Raw genomic sequence first — 16,069 nt, 5'->3', positions numbered from 1 at the left:
ATCAGCACTCTGCCCCACAGCTGCAATAGCAAGGAGGAAAAATAGGACTGGGCAGGGAAAAGGAAAGCAGAGCAAATAGCATCTCCTAAAGCTTGGAGGGTTTCCTCTGTGACTGACCACCTGCATCAGCAGCTCCGCATCGAGAGGAGAGCATTGAAGCAGTTTGTCCATGTCCTTAGTGGTGCCACCAGCTTTTTGCCCAAGCTTCACCACACTGGACACTGTCCCACAATACCTCTCAGTGGTCATGGCCTAAGTGCACGTTGGACCAATGTGTGCAGGACACGAGTGGCCATGTCTGGTGTAGCCTCCTTCCCCTGCCATGAGACCCCACAACAAGCCAGCAGCTGGGCTCTGGCCTGTGCCTGGCCCGTGCCTGTGCCCTGCGGATGCTGTTAGATGTCACCAGACAAGTGTGAGGCAAGGCACCCAGAGAGGTAGAGCCGGCCTTCCATAGCTCCTCAGTGACCCTTTTCCTGCTATGGCAATTAGGGAGGCTCAGTTGGACCTTTGCAGGGGTTGTGAATTTTTTATGACCGTCCTGAAGGATTTTGCTGGTGGTTTGGTCAGAAGAAGGCCCCCACCAGTCATGGATGGTTTGAATTTGCAAGTGATCTGCTTTCTCCTCATTTCTGTTAGTGAACATCGGAGACAATATGGCCATGGAGCTCCACATGGCCAGATGTGGCCATGATAACACACCCTGGGTCAACACTGGCATCTACCTTTAAGTGAGTGGCCAGTTCGTGGCCTGGGGCCTCCTGCTCCTCCATGCCCTGCGTCTCCCTGGGTGGTGAAGCAGGAGAGACACCACTGGAGGCCCAGCAGCGTGCTGTGACCAGGAGGTGCTGTCCTGTGGCATGAAACAGAAAGCAAGGAAGACATGGGGAACACAGAGGCCCAAGTCCTATGATCTTTCCTAATGGAAAATTCTGCCAAACGGATGTTACAAAGCAGTTGTTTTGGTAAAACTCCATTTTCTAAGAGGAAAATGATTTATTTCACCCTGAGAAGATCTCACAAATCATGATGCAAAATCTTCTATATATTCTTCACTCAGGAGGAAGACTGGTGGAGAGAACCTAAAGGAAACCAGAGGAAACCATCCTCTCCCAGGGCTGTGGTGGGTTCCCCTTGCCCAAAGGAGGGTTTCCTGCCATCCGGTGGTTATTCCACCTCTGTGACTTCCCCCCCAAAAATGGCGGCTTGCAGCGCAGCTTGATTCTTGTCTCCACAAAATGTCTGCCCCAGGCTCGCAGTGTAGCATTGCCTGCTTGCCTGTAACCAGCATGTTGCAACCTCTCTGGAACAGGGCCGAGGCATGGGCGATCACATACATTTTGAATTAGGAAGCCTTTAACTCCTTCTCACGCCATCTGCGCTGTCCTGTCTTTGTATTTTATAGCTGTTTCTGCAGCTCTCCAGCCTGCGGCTTGGTTACTTTTTCTTCCCCAAAGGCAGAACCCAAAGGGTTTTCTTCCCTGGCGATCACTGCTGTTGTGTTCAAGCTGGAGAACTGGCACCACACCACCCTTCTCTGGAGAACAGGCGTGGTGGCCCACGTGGCTCCTCCATTTTGTCAGCCGCTTTGGGAGAGTGCCGCGGTTGTGGGTGGTGGGGAAACCGCCTGCTGTGGGTGCTGCGAAATCTGAGCGTGGTGCGCCTCCACACTGTCCATAGCCTGCGCTTAGCCTGCCTGGAGCCATACCCTGAAAAACCTCCGGAGCTCCCCAGTCTGCTGATGTCCACGTTACCCAGAGAAAATCATCTCCTCGACTGGTTACCTTCCGCCTCCCTCTAGTGGTTGTGGAGCCGGATGGGCCTGTGGTGGTGTCAGGGAGGTGGAGAAGGGAACAGCCTTCTGTAAGGGAAGCCTTACAGTGTGACGGCTTGCTAACTCCTCACCTTGTTATTCATGCATCTGAAGGCCACAAGTGGGGTTCCTGCTAGGTCTGAGAGGGACGCACACATGCGTGACATGTTCCCGGCACTGCCAAGCTGCAGTCTGAGCCCCGAGCCAGCACGGTGGAGACAGGGAGTCACATCCTGCAGCTTCCTTTTTTGTTTTCTTAAAACAAACACCTTATTTTTTCCTCCTAAAGAAATAAGGTGAAGAAATGGCTATGCAATTTGCATCATGCCTTAAACATGCCCTCTCCCTGTCCCCCATCTCCATGTCAAGACTGTAAGATTACGGGGCTTCAGTTTTATTCATGGGCTGAACCAATTCAAACATGTGGCCAAAAGACTGGAGAAGAAAGATGTTGTTAATCTGATGCTCTGGCTTCAGTTGCTGATGCTGTCAACTGCTCGGAGAGTTAAAAATGAGTAGATGAGTATGGAGCTGAGATGGGATAATAAATATCAGGCCAGTACCCCCCTTAGTTTCTCCCCTGTCGCCCTGAGAGATGTTTCAGAGCTGGCGGTATTCATTGCTAAGCAAACATCTGCGTGTGTGTGTGAACGTCTCCTTCTCACTAAATATCACAAGAAGGGAGGGAGCTCCTCACCATGCAGGAGCTGGATGGGCTCTCTGAGGTTTAACGTGAGTCTGGGGCTGTATTTTTGCATTGACAACCCTTCATACCTGGCCTTAGTGCAACTTCTGCTCACCTAGCCCTGAGTGGGAGCTTTCAGGCTCTCAAGCCCGTGGAGCTGGTGGACTTTATGAGAGAGGAGGGCGCACGAAGTGACGCTGAAGGCTTCGCCGTTGCCTGTCCTGTCTTCAGACACTGGTTTCTGTGCCCGTGGGAATCGGACAGGCAAGCAAGGAGCTCATAGTGTGGCAGCGATGGGGTTGGGCTGAAGCAGCCCCATCTGCACTCCCCACAGGTCCCTGCAACGTTTCAGCCACTGACGCAAGTTCTCGGCCATGTGCGTAGGCAGGGAGATGAGAGGGCTGCAGCAAGCAACTGGTCCATGCTGTTGTACTCCCCGCAGCCTTCAGGCTTTGCCAGATTTTCTTCTTTTCAGAGACCCTCCTCCCCACCAGGGCCTCGGTGCTTCAGCTGTTTTTGGCTTTGAAGGACAAGCAGGACAGCGGCTTGGTGGCAAGGTGCTGCTGGAGGTAGGGGCACACAGCGATCCCCTGGTACCTGCCCATTGTGTTTCTTCACCTGTCACCTTGGCAGAAGGCTTTTTGGGTGTGAGGGAGGAGAAATGTCCTACCCAGGGCCTCACAACTGGGACGACCGTGCCTGGCTGTTAGCCCCACCATGCTGGAGCACTGCATCCCCACGTAAACCCCCTCCGTGCACCCCAAAAAGCCCAGACCTCCTGCAGCTTGTTTCTCACATGTGAGAGTGGAGTCACCTACAAAGGGCGAGCAAATGGAGCGCCGAGAGCCCCAACCTTTCCCCGCCACCCCCAGGACGTCTCCCTGTCCTTCCGCTATGCCATCCCTCCTTGGGAACGGCCCGGCCATCGCTCCCACCCCGCGTCCGCACACGCCCTGACCTTTCTCCCAGCGCTGTGCACAGATCTGGGGATGGTTTGGGTTGCCTGAGCGCTGAGATTCTTCTCTCTCTTTCTCTCTCTCACTCTCTTTTTTTTTTTCTTTTTTTTCCCCCTATGGAAGTTGGGTGGTTTCCAGCATGAGTCACTGTCCGCCTCTTCTCTGTAATTAGCGTGCTGGGAGTTGCAAGTATGACTTTGGTGTAGTCTACTAGAATTAATCAAAGTGTATCTTACACATTTAAATGCAGTAAAACCATCATCCGGCCAAATCCCTCCTGACTGGCACAGCCCTAGCCCCAGTCCTCTCTCCCTCTGCTCTTTCCTCTTCTTTTTTTTTTTTTTTTTCCTTTTCTCTTTTATCCTTCCCTTTTAGCACTGTTTCCCACAAATGCTTGTAACCTCCCTTTCCCTTAACTTTGGCAAAGTCCTTCTCACAGCGGTTTATTTTTTGTGCAAGTTTTGCAGCCCATTTCCTTGTGTCCATGAATGTCTCACTGTGGTTGGGTGTTGGGAAGTTGGCACTTTGGGCTTTGTTTGTTTACTTCACAGTCTTTTGACATCTTAAATATGAGAACAATATTACCATTTGACACTAGGAATAAAAACAAGTGATCCACCCTACTGCTTCTTTCAACTCCCCATTAAAACCTCTTCATTTGTAATTGGTTTCAGGAGTGACCAAACTTTTAAAGGATCAGAAAATGTTGTGATTTCGGCTTTTCTCCCTTTCTGGCCATCTTGTTGTATAATAGCCATATGGGTAGAAGAGCTCCAGTTGCTTTTCTGATGTAAGCCATGCATGTGGTCAAGACCTTCTCCAAAGTGCTGCCTAGTGCTGATGTTGGTGGAGACGCCCCTACTCCAACCTGCACATACCAGTCAGAGGTGGGATTCCCACTGGTCCCCATCCTTCAGAACAGTCTTGAAGCTGTGTTATCAGACTGGTCTTGGTGGTGGAGATGTTGGTGCTCACTGTAGGAATTTACCTGACCCTTCTCCCCACGCTGGGCTGGGGTGAGCTGCTCAGCTGATGAGACACAAGTTTTCGGGTTTATTTCACACAAAGTCCTGCATCATCTTTGCTCCATCTGAGGGCAGTAATTGGAGAGATGGGATCGCATCTGCAGATGAGTGGTTCTTGTCCTGTGTGCTGTCACCAGCCCTCTGTGTCAATAAACACCAAAGGGGGTAAGTTGGCAAATCCTGGGGGCTCTGCAATGAGAGTTTTGGCTTAATGAGGTTAATTAGTGGTTAAAGACAAGCCAAGAGCCCAGGACACAAAGGTCAGGCAAAGTCTTGCTATGGCCCTCTATTGTCTTGGAGTAGAGACCTCACCTTGAAAGGGCGGAGAGCTGCTCGCCAGAGGGAAGCCCCATCTGACATTTCCTGAGAGAACTGCACTCTATAGGATAACGGAGTAGCTCTGTTAGAAGTATGTTGAAACAGAATATGGGCTTTTTGTCATGCAGAGAGTAGTGCTGCTGAGATAAAAGGCATCCTGTACCTTAGAAGTACAGGTAGGAGAGCTGAGAGCTGGGCTGGTCTCCATCCAGTATTTTCCCTTGAAATTATGATTTTTTTATATATATATTTTTCCCCTGAAAGTGGAGTACAGATTCCCTTGTCTTTTGATACCCACGGTATCTGTCATCACTTAAATTCCTCCCACATGACCTGCAAGTTCTTAAAGACAAACTTGAAACTTCCCTTTGCCTGGAGAGTGGGATTGTTGCATTCCCTCTTCATTTACCCATCTCTGTTTTCAGTTCTCAAGATAAATACATAAAAATATGTGAGCAGCTGACTTTCTGGTCAGTGAAATTTCAAAAAGTTGAAATATTGATTTGGGACGAACTGAAACATGAAATGGGAATTTCTGGCCAACCAAAAAGAAAAAGGTGTATTTTCTGGTCAAGTAAGATATTTCAGTCAGCCTGAAATGGAATACCTTACTTGGACGCTGAATGTTTTATACTGTAAAATTAAAAAAAAAAAAAAATATCCTTTCAAAGCTTTAATTTAGAAAGGCTTGAAATATGCTGTTCTGTTTTTTTTTTGCCAGATTTTGTTGTTAAAACCAAGCACTCAGTGAAACCGCTGCAAATTGTTTTTCTTTTAAATATCCATTTGAAAAATATCACCCAGCTCTACTTAATCTGGCTTTTTATGGCTTCCCAAAGCTCCAGCCAGCAATCCCTGAATAATTAGCTTCTATCTGCAATCTAGGAGCTCCACATCTGCAAGCCAAATTTCACCTGTAGGTGATTGTCAATAAAGCTGAGGACTGAATTTGAGAGTCTAGGAGTTAATGAAGAGGAAGATGTTTTTGGCACCAGTTTGGGAAAACATCTCAGCTCAGCACAGGCCTGTAGCATGTACTTAGATGCAAGTGTGCGCGTAAGTCCTACTTGGCACATGTTTGAAGTGCTTTCCTGAGTCAAGGCCTTCAATTTCAACCTCCTAAAAAGTTTTGGCAAACCATGAAATGTGCTTAAAGACCAGAAATGAAAACACGTCGTAGTTGGCAATAACCTTTGAGTTTTGAGGGATGTTCATTTTATAGGTCAAAGACATATGGGAAAAATTCATACATTTCCCAAATAACAATGCATAGCATTGGGAACAATTTAATCTGAAACAGCAACGTGGGGTTGGGTCATTAATGAATCTTGGATGCAGTCATCCATATGCTGTGAAACCCGGCCCGAACGGGGCGCCCAGCTAAGGACAGATGTGCCCTGATGCGTGGTGGGCTTGGACCACTGCTTGTGCCCCCACTTGCACCTACAGGCTGGTGGTCCAACTCGTGACAACTGGCACAGTGCTGAGGTGGGTTGTCCGGGTGCTCAGGGCCGAGTGCCGGCCACCTGTGTGTCCCTTGCACCTCATCCAAGGAGGTCTCCAGTGGCCAGCTCTTCCTGAGCCAAGATCTAGAGCTCCTCTGGAGCCATCCTGGCAGAGACAGAGGGCCTGTGAGTGGGGAGTCACTCTGCTCCAGTGCTACAAGTGCTCTGCAAAGACCTTGGCAGTATGAACTCGGGGGAAGCCAAAAACATGACAAGGGTGGACAGGCGTAGCATGTGTGTGGGAGGCGCAGAGGTCGGCACGGAGACACGACTGCCTCCTCTGAAAAGAGGGAGGCTGAGCAGGGCCTGGGCAGGGTCTTCACAGGCGTCCTCCCTTTCTTGTGAGCACTGAGCTTGTCCCTCTCCTCGAATGCTGAGTTGGGGCAGGTTGCTCTTCATCACGGTGGATGGGGTTTTGGAAGGAGCCCATTGGAGTTCAGCCCTCTGTTCCGAAAGATAACAGGAACGTCCCAGCCAGCAGGACTTGGATTTGGATTTTAACTGTACAAAGGAAACCCCAGCCTCACGATTCGTTATCCCCCTGCTCGTCACTTGGCTCTGTTTCAGATTCAGCCTGTAAAAGGCAGTGGAGAGATTACATGAAGGAGCTTGATTGCACGTCCACTGCATCAGTTGACCCCAGAGTGGCAGGGCCCCATGGACCCTTTATTTTTATCCTGGGCTCAGATTGCTTTTCAGTTTTGCAAGAGAGTTGGAGGTTGGGGACTGTGTGACTTCCAGGACAGGATGCAAGCTCAGAGCAAAGAACCCACCCTGTGCCATTAGCCAAAATCCACAGCTTGATTTTCCTTCAGGTTTGAGAGTAGGTTTGTGCCATTAGACCAGACAGCCCAGGAGAGGCTGACACATTCATGTGTGTATTCCAGCCCCGTAAGGCTGGAAGGGCTGGAAGGGCTTGAGTAAGGTAGAGTGAGTATAACACATGCACACACAGCTCTGTTTCAGCTTCTGAGCCATTTGAGCACAGCAGAGACCTTAATCTCAACTGCTGTTGCTTTCATTAGAGCATCATATGGGAAAACTCCCTCTGAAGATCTGCTGTCAGCACCTGGAGATGTTGTGGAGTAGATAAGGTGCAGGTGATGTGTGCATTTGCTGTTATTATGTTTATTCAACCTGTTGGAGGAAGCAGCATGGTCCCACTTAAGCCCATCACTATCACAAGGGGAGAACTAGACTTAAAACCTGACTTGGGCAATGCCAGATTTGTCCTTTTCCCAGGGTTCTTCCTCCCACCTCTCCCCCTCCTCTTCATTGCAACTGTATCCACACGATGGCACTAACTCGCAGGCACCGAGCGAGGCTGGGGAGATGAAGTTCCCCCCCAGCCAGGGGAAAGTCTCCTTGACAGCCCTGAGCAGAATGAAGGCCAAGTGGGATGGAAAAGCAGAGCTGGCTGAGCTGGATATGACCCCCACCACTCACACCGGGTGGGACTTGCACACATTTATTCCTGGCTGGGGGTGAGTTATGCCATTATCAAATTCATCCTTGGTTGTTGTGGGCAGCAATTCACATTGCTTATGGCTTACCAGGGCATAATTAAACACGTTAGGCTATGCAGGAACTGCAGGAACAGCCAAGCAGTCATCCACAATTTGCTCCCTGGCTGGGTTGATGCAGAAAAATGTGTACCCTTAGCTCAAAGCTATCATGAGATTTCAGAGGAGACTGACCCCACATCTCAGAAATCACCTTCTGTTCTGTTTCAGTGTGAACTGGGGCGTGAAGCAGTCTGGGCTGCACTGGTGCCTTGGTGTGAATTATATCTCCTTGGCTCTCCTGACACTGCTAGGAACAGTGCGCCTCCATGTCCTGGCAAGGACTGTGCCATACGGGACCTTCACACCAGACCCAGCTGAAACCACCAAGCATGTTTTATCCACGAAGCCCTGTGGAATGCGAACCTGCAGCACCAGGGTACAAAGTGCATTCAACTCCAGAAAGGGTCAGGCTGTCATGGTGGGCTTTTCGTAACCACCTGAGGGGATTTCACTTTCAGTAGGATTTGAGTACCCAGATCCCTTAACCCTTCTTGAAACTGGCTGTCTAAATCACCTCCTCCTTGTATGGCAGCAGCCAATTTATTTTCCCATGTCAGCTGATGTGTCGTTAAGACAAGAAAGTACCAAGAACCATCACTGCTGGGAAGTTTGAAGTGCAACGGGAGAGGTCAGGATCTGTAAAGCAATAGAAAAGCTGAACCTCTGGGGAGACTCAAAGGTGTCAATGGCATCAGAAGGGAGTGGAATAAAAAAATAAAACAATAAAATAAAATAAAATAAAATAAAGTAAAATAAAATAAAATAAAATAAAATAAAAAATTCCACTTCTGGATGTGCAGTTTCCCAAGGAGAAGCACAAATGATTTGCACATTGTCTCATGGGGTTTTGGTTGCTCTTTGACACTAAGCTTTAGCTGGGCTTTAGGGTATGTATGAGTGCAAGTAGCAAACCTGAAAACCATCTGCATTTTCTGCTTTTCCCCTGTTCTCTCTTCAAAGTGAAGCAAGCACGATCATTTCTGACAGTGGTAGGTTTTGCTGGGGTTTGGTTTTGCATGTTCCAGCCCTGAGGGTGTCAAGCAGGGGGCTGATGCTGTGGGAATATCGGTGGCAGAGCCATTAAAACCCGGCAGCGGGACTGCTGATCTGGCAAGAGTTGGCTGAGAGGTTATAAGGCTGGCCTGGGGCCATGTGTCACATCTCTGCCACCTTTATTTCTCCAGCAACCCTGACTGGCACTTTGTAAGTCGAAGCATGGGGTAGGATGCTGACAAAAGCTTCCTAAATAGCTCAGAACTCAGAGAAATAAGGAACTGCCCTCTGGTTTGGGGGAATGAAATATCTCTCTTGTTAAAGCGAATGTGAAGGGGGAAAAAAGTCAGTTCAGGGGTACTAAATGAAAATTTATGAGCCAAGCTCTTTGAGGAGGAAGGTAGAGGGAGGCAATGGTTTTGTTTAGAAGAGAAATCATCGGCTCCGAGCCTGACCTTTGGCTCCTCCTGACCCCAATACTAATGAAGGGGAAAGGGTCTGGTCGTATAAACATGTCACAGCATGAGGTTCACTAGGGTAAGATCTGGTTACAGCCCAGCAGAGCTGTACCAGAAGTAGCTGCTCCCAGCCTGGGCTGTGCTGTTGTGCTGGGGCTGGATTCCCCCAGTCCTGCCATGAGCAGAGGAGATCCCGTGCACCACCTTATGCAGAACAGGAGCTTCCCCACTGCAAACTGGAGGGCAGGGCAGGGACAAATCTGCTGGCGGTGTCAGTCCCAGTCATCACAGGTAGTTTCAGTGGTGTGCAGAGCGGGAGCTCTGCAGGTCTGTTCGACATCTTGAGGAAGCATGTGACTGGCAGGAAAGGATTTTTTAATACCCTAAATTATCTTCTCACTCCTTTAGGGAGAAACTATTGAAAAGTATTGAACCTGCTGTGTTTGCAACAAAAATGCTGACATTAGGATTTTTTTCCCCCTCTGAGTTACCAATATTCAATTCTGTTTTAATGTGGCGTTAAAAAGTATGGCTTTGTAAAGGCAATGCTGAAGTCCCAATGTAGAGGAACAGTGAGTTTAGTATGAATGAAACTCTAACCTGAAAGCAGCACATGATATATGGAAAAGGGGTCTGAGGAAATGTCTGAAAGACCCATCCATCTCCTAACTGATGTATTCATGTGCGGTCCATAAGAACAGGCACGTCTTTGCTTACCTTCCTTTCTGCACTGCGTGTTAATCCTTTTCTTCCTCTGCACTTCTCCTTCCTATACGCACACCATTCCTTTTCTTATGGCTGGGGAAGGCAGTGCTCAGCCAGCACCTAATCAGAGGTGTACCACAGAAAAGTCTCAGCCCCCCCTGGACCTGAGGTGCAGCAATACCTGGGGCTGCTGCTCTGCCCTGGGAGGTGATGGATGGCCTGTGGGCATGGGGCTGTGTTAGCATGGGTGATCAGAGGAGGATGGTGAGTGAGGGGTTGCTGGGTGAGCCACGGTGGACATGGCCTGAGGTGTCTTTTTGGTCAGGGAGTTCTCACATTTAGAAAAGCAGAGTGTCCCCAGCTGTGACAATGTGCATGCAGGTGCCTGGTGGCAGCAGCATGAGGCATGATGTCTGGATGTAGCTGACCCAGCCCGAGTGCAGGCAGCTGGTGGCTTGATGCAGCCCCATCGCTGCTGAGCAAAGGGTCATGGGCAGATCTGCCTGCAGGGAGAGTGAGCCAAGTGATATCTCATGCAAACATCTCTCCAACCAACTCCCCTGATATATATACCTAGAAAAAGAAAAAGAAATTAAAAAAAAAAGAAAAGAAAAAAAAAAAGAAGGAATTAAACCTTCATGGCCTAGATGTTAAAAATGGAGTGCAGGCACAACCAGATCCACTTGTCTCCAGTGGGCTTGGCAGCAAAGAGCATCCCTACACTTGCCTGTCCCCTCTCCTGAGAGCACCTCTCCTGGCATCCTGGCTGGGGCACTCAGGAGGTCATCACAAGACCGTGACTCCTTGGCTTGTGCCATTCTCAACAAACACTGAGGGTCTGGGTGAGATCAGACATCCTCGTGTTTCCCGGTAACATTGGTACCAGCTGGGTACTGCAGCCTGGTGCTGCGTATGTCCATCAGAAGGAAGGTGGCATTGGTGGGGCAATGTGGTGGATGAGCTCCAGTCACGACCATCACTGCTGCTTGCAGGAAGCTCTGACGAAACATGGTCTGGTGGAGAACAGTGGGGTGGAACAGAGGTGTTCAGGGCTAAGCGGGGGGAAAAAAAGCTAAGCGACTATAGAGATCAGAGGCCTCATCTCAGACAGGTCATAGAATCATAGAACCATAGAACCATAGAATATCACAAGCTGGAAGGGACCAACAAGGATCATTGATTCCAACTCCTGGCTCCACACAAGATCACCCAAAATCACACCAACGTGTCTGAGGGCATTGTCCAAATGTTTCTTGAACTCCAGCAGGCTCAGTGCTGTGACCACTGCCCTGGGGAGCCTGTCCCAGTGCCCGACCACCTCTGGGTGCAGAACCTTTCCCTAACACCCAGCCTGACCCTCTCCTGTCCCAGCTCCATGCCATTCCCTCGGGTCCTGTCGCTGTCCCCAGAGAGCAGAGCTCAGTGCCTGCCCCTCCGCTCCCCTCGTGAGGGAGCTGCAGGCCGCCATGAGGCCTCCCCTCAGCATGCTCTGCTCGGGGCTGAACAAACCAAGGGACCTCATCTGCTCCTCATATGTCTTGCCCTCCAGACCCTTCACTATCTTTGTAGCCATCCTTTGGATGCTCTCTCATAGTTTTATGTCCTTAATGTGGTGCCTATAGAACATCTGAGGTGGGCCATGTCTCAGGCTCGCGTCTGGATGGGGCAGAAGTGTGGTCAGCCCCATGGACGGGCTCCACCAGCTCTAGTGTGAGCCAGACCAATGCAGCAAGAGAGGCTGTGACCATGGAGCTCCCTGCTCAGCTTTTTGGGTCCATCACCCCACCAGGACTTGCTGTCCTGGCAGGCACCACTGGGACAGAGAGCCCCACACAGCCCTCAGCCTCTGCTGAGTGCCCAGAGGGGCAAGGAAGAGGAAGGAGCTCAGCCAGCCCCTCATGCTGGTTAGACCCATATGTGAGAAAGCGAGGGCTCTCGGAAGAGGAGGGTCAAGGTCCAAAACCAGCAGTGCAGGTGCTGAAGCTGTGTCCTGGCTTGAGACCCAGGCAGGCCGGGGGACTGTGGCGCAAGTCCCCACCTCCCATGGTGCACTGAGAGCCGCTGTCTCGCACATCTTCAGGACCGTGCCAGCTGGGTTGTGGCCCAGTTCCTGCTGAGTTTCCACCAGATCACTAATTTGGGAAAGAAAGCTGCAGTCTGGCAGGCCACTTTTGAAAGAGGTTTCTGAAATAAGGGATGTTAGGAAATTTCATTATGTATCTTGTGGCCATGTGTTAAGCAGGAATGGTTTTTCAAATAACTACCCGGACAACTCAAAAGACGTGATGAACTGCAAATGACCCACAGAGCCCATTGTTTGTAGTAGCTGGTGAAAAAGCCACAGCGACTGAGGCAGGGGTGTTAGGCTGTGTCTGAAAACAATGCTGCTTGAGGTGGTGGCATGCAGCAGGGGGAGAGGAGAGTCCCCTTCACCTCCTGACCTGGTGGAGCCCAACGGAGGGGGTCCTGGGGGGGCTGGCAATAAGGAAAGACCCAGAGCAAACCACGAAGTCCCCAGCCTCAAAGTGCCTTCAGATGAGAGCAAATTTGCAGTGGTGTGCCATGCCTTCGAACTTTAAGCAAGCACGCCAGCACTGTAGAGGCTCAGCTGGAAGCACATGCTTCAGCCGTATTCATCATCCAGGCTGAAGTATGGATGAGGGAGGCTAACCCTTTTGTAAGTGTTGGCCGTAGGAAATATTACTTATCTTAAAGAAATGAATCATGTTTCAGCAAATGCTTCCTGCAGAAATATTTTTCTCACAGCCTTTGTTTCAGGTTTTGGCAGATCTGGAGCTGCTGGCGTTAGCAAAAGCAGTCCCTCCCACCCACTGTTCCTTGGGCTTGAATAGGAAATAAGGAATAAAGGCAGAGGGTACGTGGAAGGCTAAATCCATCACCACTTCTTCTCCATGCTGCATCAGGATGTGCAGCTTAAAGGCAAATTTCAAAGGAGTGCTCCCCAGATAAAGTCAAGGAGAGCTGTGTGCTTGGCTACTCTTGCAAACTTACCTGTGCTGGGCATTAAGCTTGCAAATCTGCCTTTACAGCTTTGTAAAAATTCCTGTCAGGTGCTGAAGTTTGTAGGAAATCAGCCCCCAATTCCCTTTTTCTTTCCTGAAAGACAACATTTTAGTAGGGATAACAGGGTAAACCTCCTGTTCTCATTTCATAAAATGCATGGTTTATTCCCACCACACCTCCCACTCCCTCACCCTCTCCAAAAAGGAAGAACAAATTATTAAAGAAAAGGCTATATTTTTATTTGCAAATCAATTGCTAGCTCCTTTTTTCCTTCTGCAAAGGCTTTGGAACTGTTCCTCTCTGCCTGCAGGGTGAAAGTACCGTTTACAAATGTTGTCTGGGGCCACAGTTCAGGAAGGGAGGGAGGAAAAAGTCCATCTTGATTCTGGAGAACTTCAAATTTTTTCTTTCCAATGGCAGAGAATTTTTCATGGGAAGGCAATTTCATTCCCCTGCCTGGTAGGCTCTCCGTTCATTTAAAAATAGACCCCCAGGGGAATAAGGCCTTTAAAAGCTCCATTTGCTCCCAGTCATTTTACACAGTAACCCAAGCTGAAGTGAAAGATCTTTATTTAAATATGAATTAAGCTCCAACCTTACCCTTTACTGGGTTATTTTCCTTTGAGGTTTACTTTGATATTATTTCAAAGTCTTGAAGCTAACAAAATGCTGGCCAATATTTAAAGTGACAGGAGAGTTCTGGAAAAAGATTTAGGAGGCAACTAAAGTCTTTCAGTGCAAGACTCTGAAACAAGACAGGAAATCATAAAAGGGCTGAGTGCACTTTACCATACTCAAAACAAATTCTGAGACTACAAAGGCGAGTGGAATGGCATCAAAACCACAAAAAGCATCAAAATACAGCTGAAAAATCTACATCAGCTTGAATTATTGCATTAAAACATGGCTGAAATGTTGGCAATGTATGGTGTTTGCTTCTCATCAGGGTTTAGGGGACCAGCTTATGGTTACTGATTTGGTGCTAGAAGTGGAAGGAAGTGTTAAAGATGAGGCATAAACTCATGATATTTAATGCATTGTGAAGACAGCATGCCTGAGTGACGGATGAATGGGTTGTGCAAGAGGATCTTCTGCTGTGCTTGACCTCCCCTTCTGCCTTTCATGGTTTCCACAGTCCATCTGATGCTGGAGCAGCTGCTGGAAGGGGGTTTGTCTGACTGAAGACAAGTCTCTTAGCAGCTGAAGGATCTCAACTGAAGTTCAGATGTTTGGATGCTGGAGATGAGCTGGGCAAGTCTCTTCTAAGTAAATATCTGACTGCGATGTGTGCACACAGAGAGAATTTAGGGTCTTGAAAACGACTTCAGTTTTTCTCTTAATAAGAGCTGCAGTATGGATGCTCAGAGATTTGAAAGTGAGTTACAATGCCTGCAGAAGGTCCCAGTGGGACCTAAGTCCCAGTGGGAAGCTAGCAGGTTTCTCCCTGGTGACATGTGACATTAGTTTTAGTAAAGATCTCAGGCAACAACACTTCACATTTCTTGTGATTTCTGGGTACAGTTTTTGCCTTTATCTTTAACCCCAATAAAGGCCACTGTCACTATGCTTCAGAACAGCCATTTCTTTCTCTTGCAGAAGTCAACAGAAGGCTTATTTTATCCTGATTATATAGCTGACTCCATCTAGGTGCCACTTGAAGTCCCACGGGCTCCCTCATCTTCAGGTGTTGGGTGGGATGCATGTTGCCCTAGCCGAGGTCTCCGTGAAGCGATGATGCTAACCACCGCAGACTGACTACCTCTCTTTGCAGTCACCCTTTAAGGGGGGGGTTGAAATCCCCATCCCAGCAATGGTGCCTGGGTGGTCCCAGCCAAGCGAGGACTCCAAGTTTACAAGCATCTCTGGGAAAAATTGTCAGCGTTCCCCCTCCCTGGTCCCTCCTCCCCTGCTCTCTGTCAGTGGCTGGGTGAAAATGGGGTGGCCCTGGGGGAGGCCAGGGAGAAAAGAAAGAGATTCCAAGGGGTGGGATGTGGGGCTTGGGTTTGTTTTGGGATTTTTTTATTTATTTTTTTTTTCATTTGGACTACATCAGGAACTCTAGCTGAAAACTTTTTCGCTTTCGGAAATGGGGGGTTTGGCAGTGCTTAGCTGAGCTGGTAGTGAGTAAAAACAAAACAACAACAAAAAAAACACACTTTATATCACGACCTCAGGACTTGGCTTCTTTCCAGTGAACACTTTACTTTGCTATTAGCTGGACCCCTGCACAAATAGCATGTGCTGGGTGTCTTCTGTAGCCTTTCACGTACGCAGAGAGCAAACAGTTCAGGACCCATATTTAGCCAGGTCCTGCACACGTGGAGAAACCCCTGTTGTGAGGATCTGTCAGGTTTGGATGGGCCTAGTGCATTACAGGATTTTGGTTTCGTTCTCTTTTGCACAGGAGAGTATGTCTCTGTCCTAGGAAATGCCAGTCTCTCATGGGACCTAAAGGTTTCATGCACGGATGGAAAAAGGATGAATTCGGTCACAGTGGGAATTAGGGTGAGCACTAAATGATAAGCACTGATAAGCACTAAAAAACTCCTGCATATAAAAAAAGAAAATCACATCTATCATGCGCCGTACAGGACAACATAGCTTCAGTTTTAGGATCTGCGTTTTACCTTGTCTTTGGCTTCCTCCTAACATTGTTGGTTTACGGGCTGCAATTTCTGCAAGATGAACTCATACAAGATGAAAAGCCTTTTCAGCAATTTATTGAAACACGCCCCTCTTTATCCATCAATTCAAATGTGTTGTCTGTTAAAATGTGTTATCCAGACAATTTACAGGTCTCTGATTATCAGGATGTCTTGGAGTGTTTGATATCCCCCATTCTCGCCTTGTGACCTGAAACCACTCATTCGAGTCCCATGGCATTGCTGTTCACTGACTGACCTGACCAGCTTCAGTGTTTTCTGCCTGGAAAAAAAAAAAAAAAAAAAAAAATTGTATCCTGGTGCTCTGGATTTATTTCTGGTCTCCAAATTTACTTTTCCATGGCCATTCACCCACAGAA

This window comes from Cygnus olor, chromosome 6 (assembly GCF_009769625.2).
Source record: "Cygnus olor isolate bCygOlo1 chromosome 6, bCygOlo1.pri.v2, whole genome shotgun sequence".
Classification (NCBI taxonomy): Eukaryota; Metazoa; Chordata; class Aves; order Anseriformes; family Anatidae; genus Cygnus; species Cygnus olor.
Note: the sequence above shows the minus strand (reverse complement) of the source record.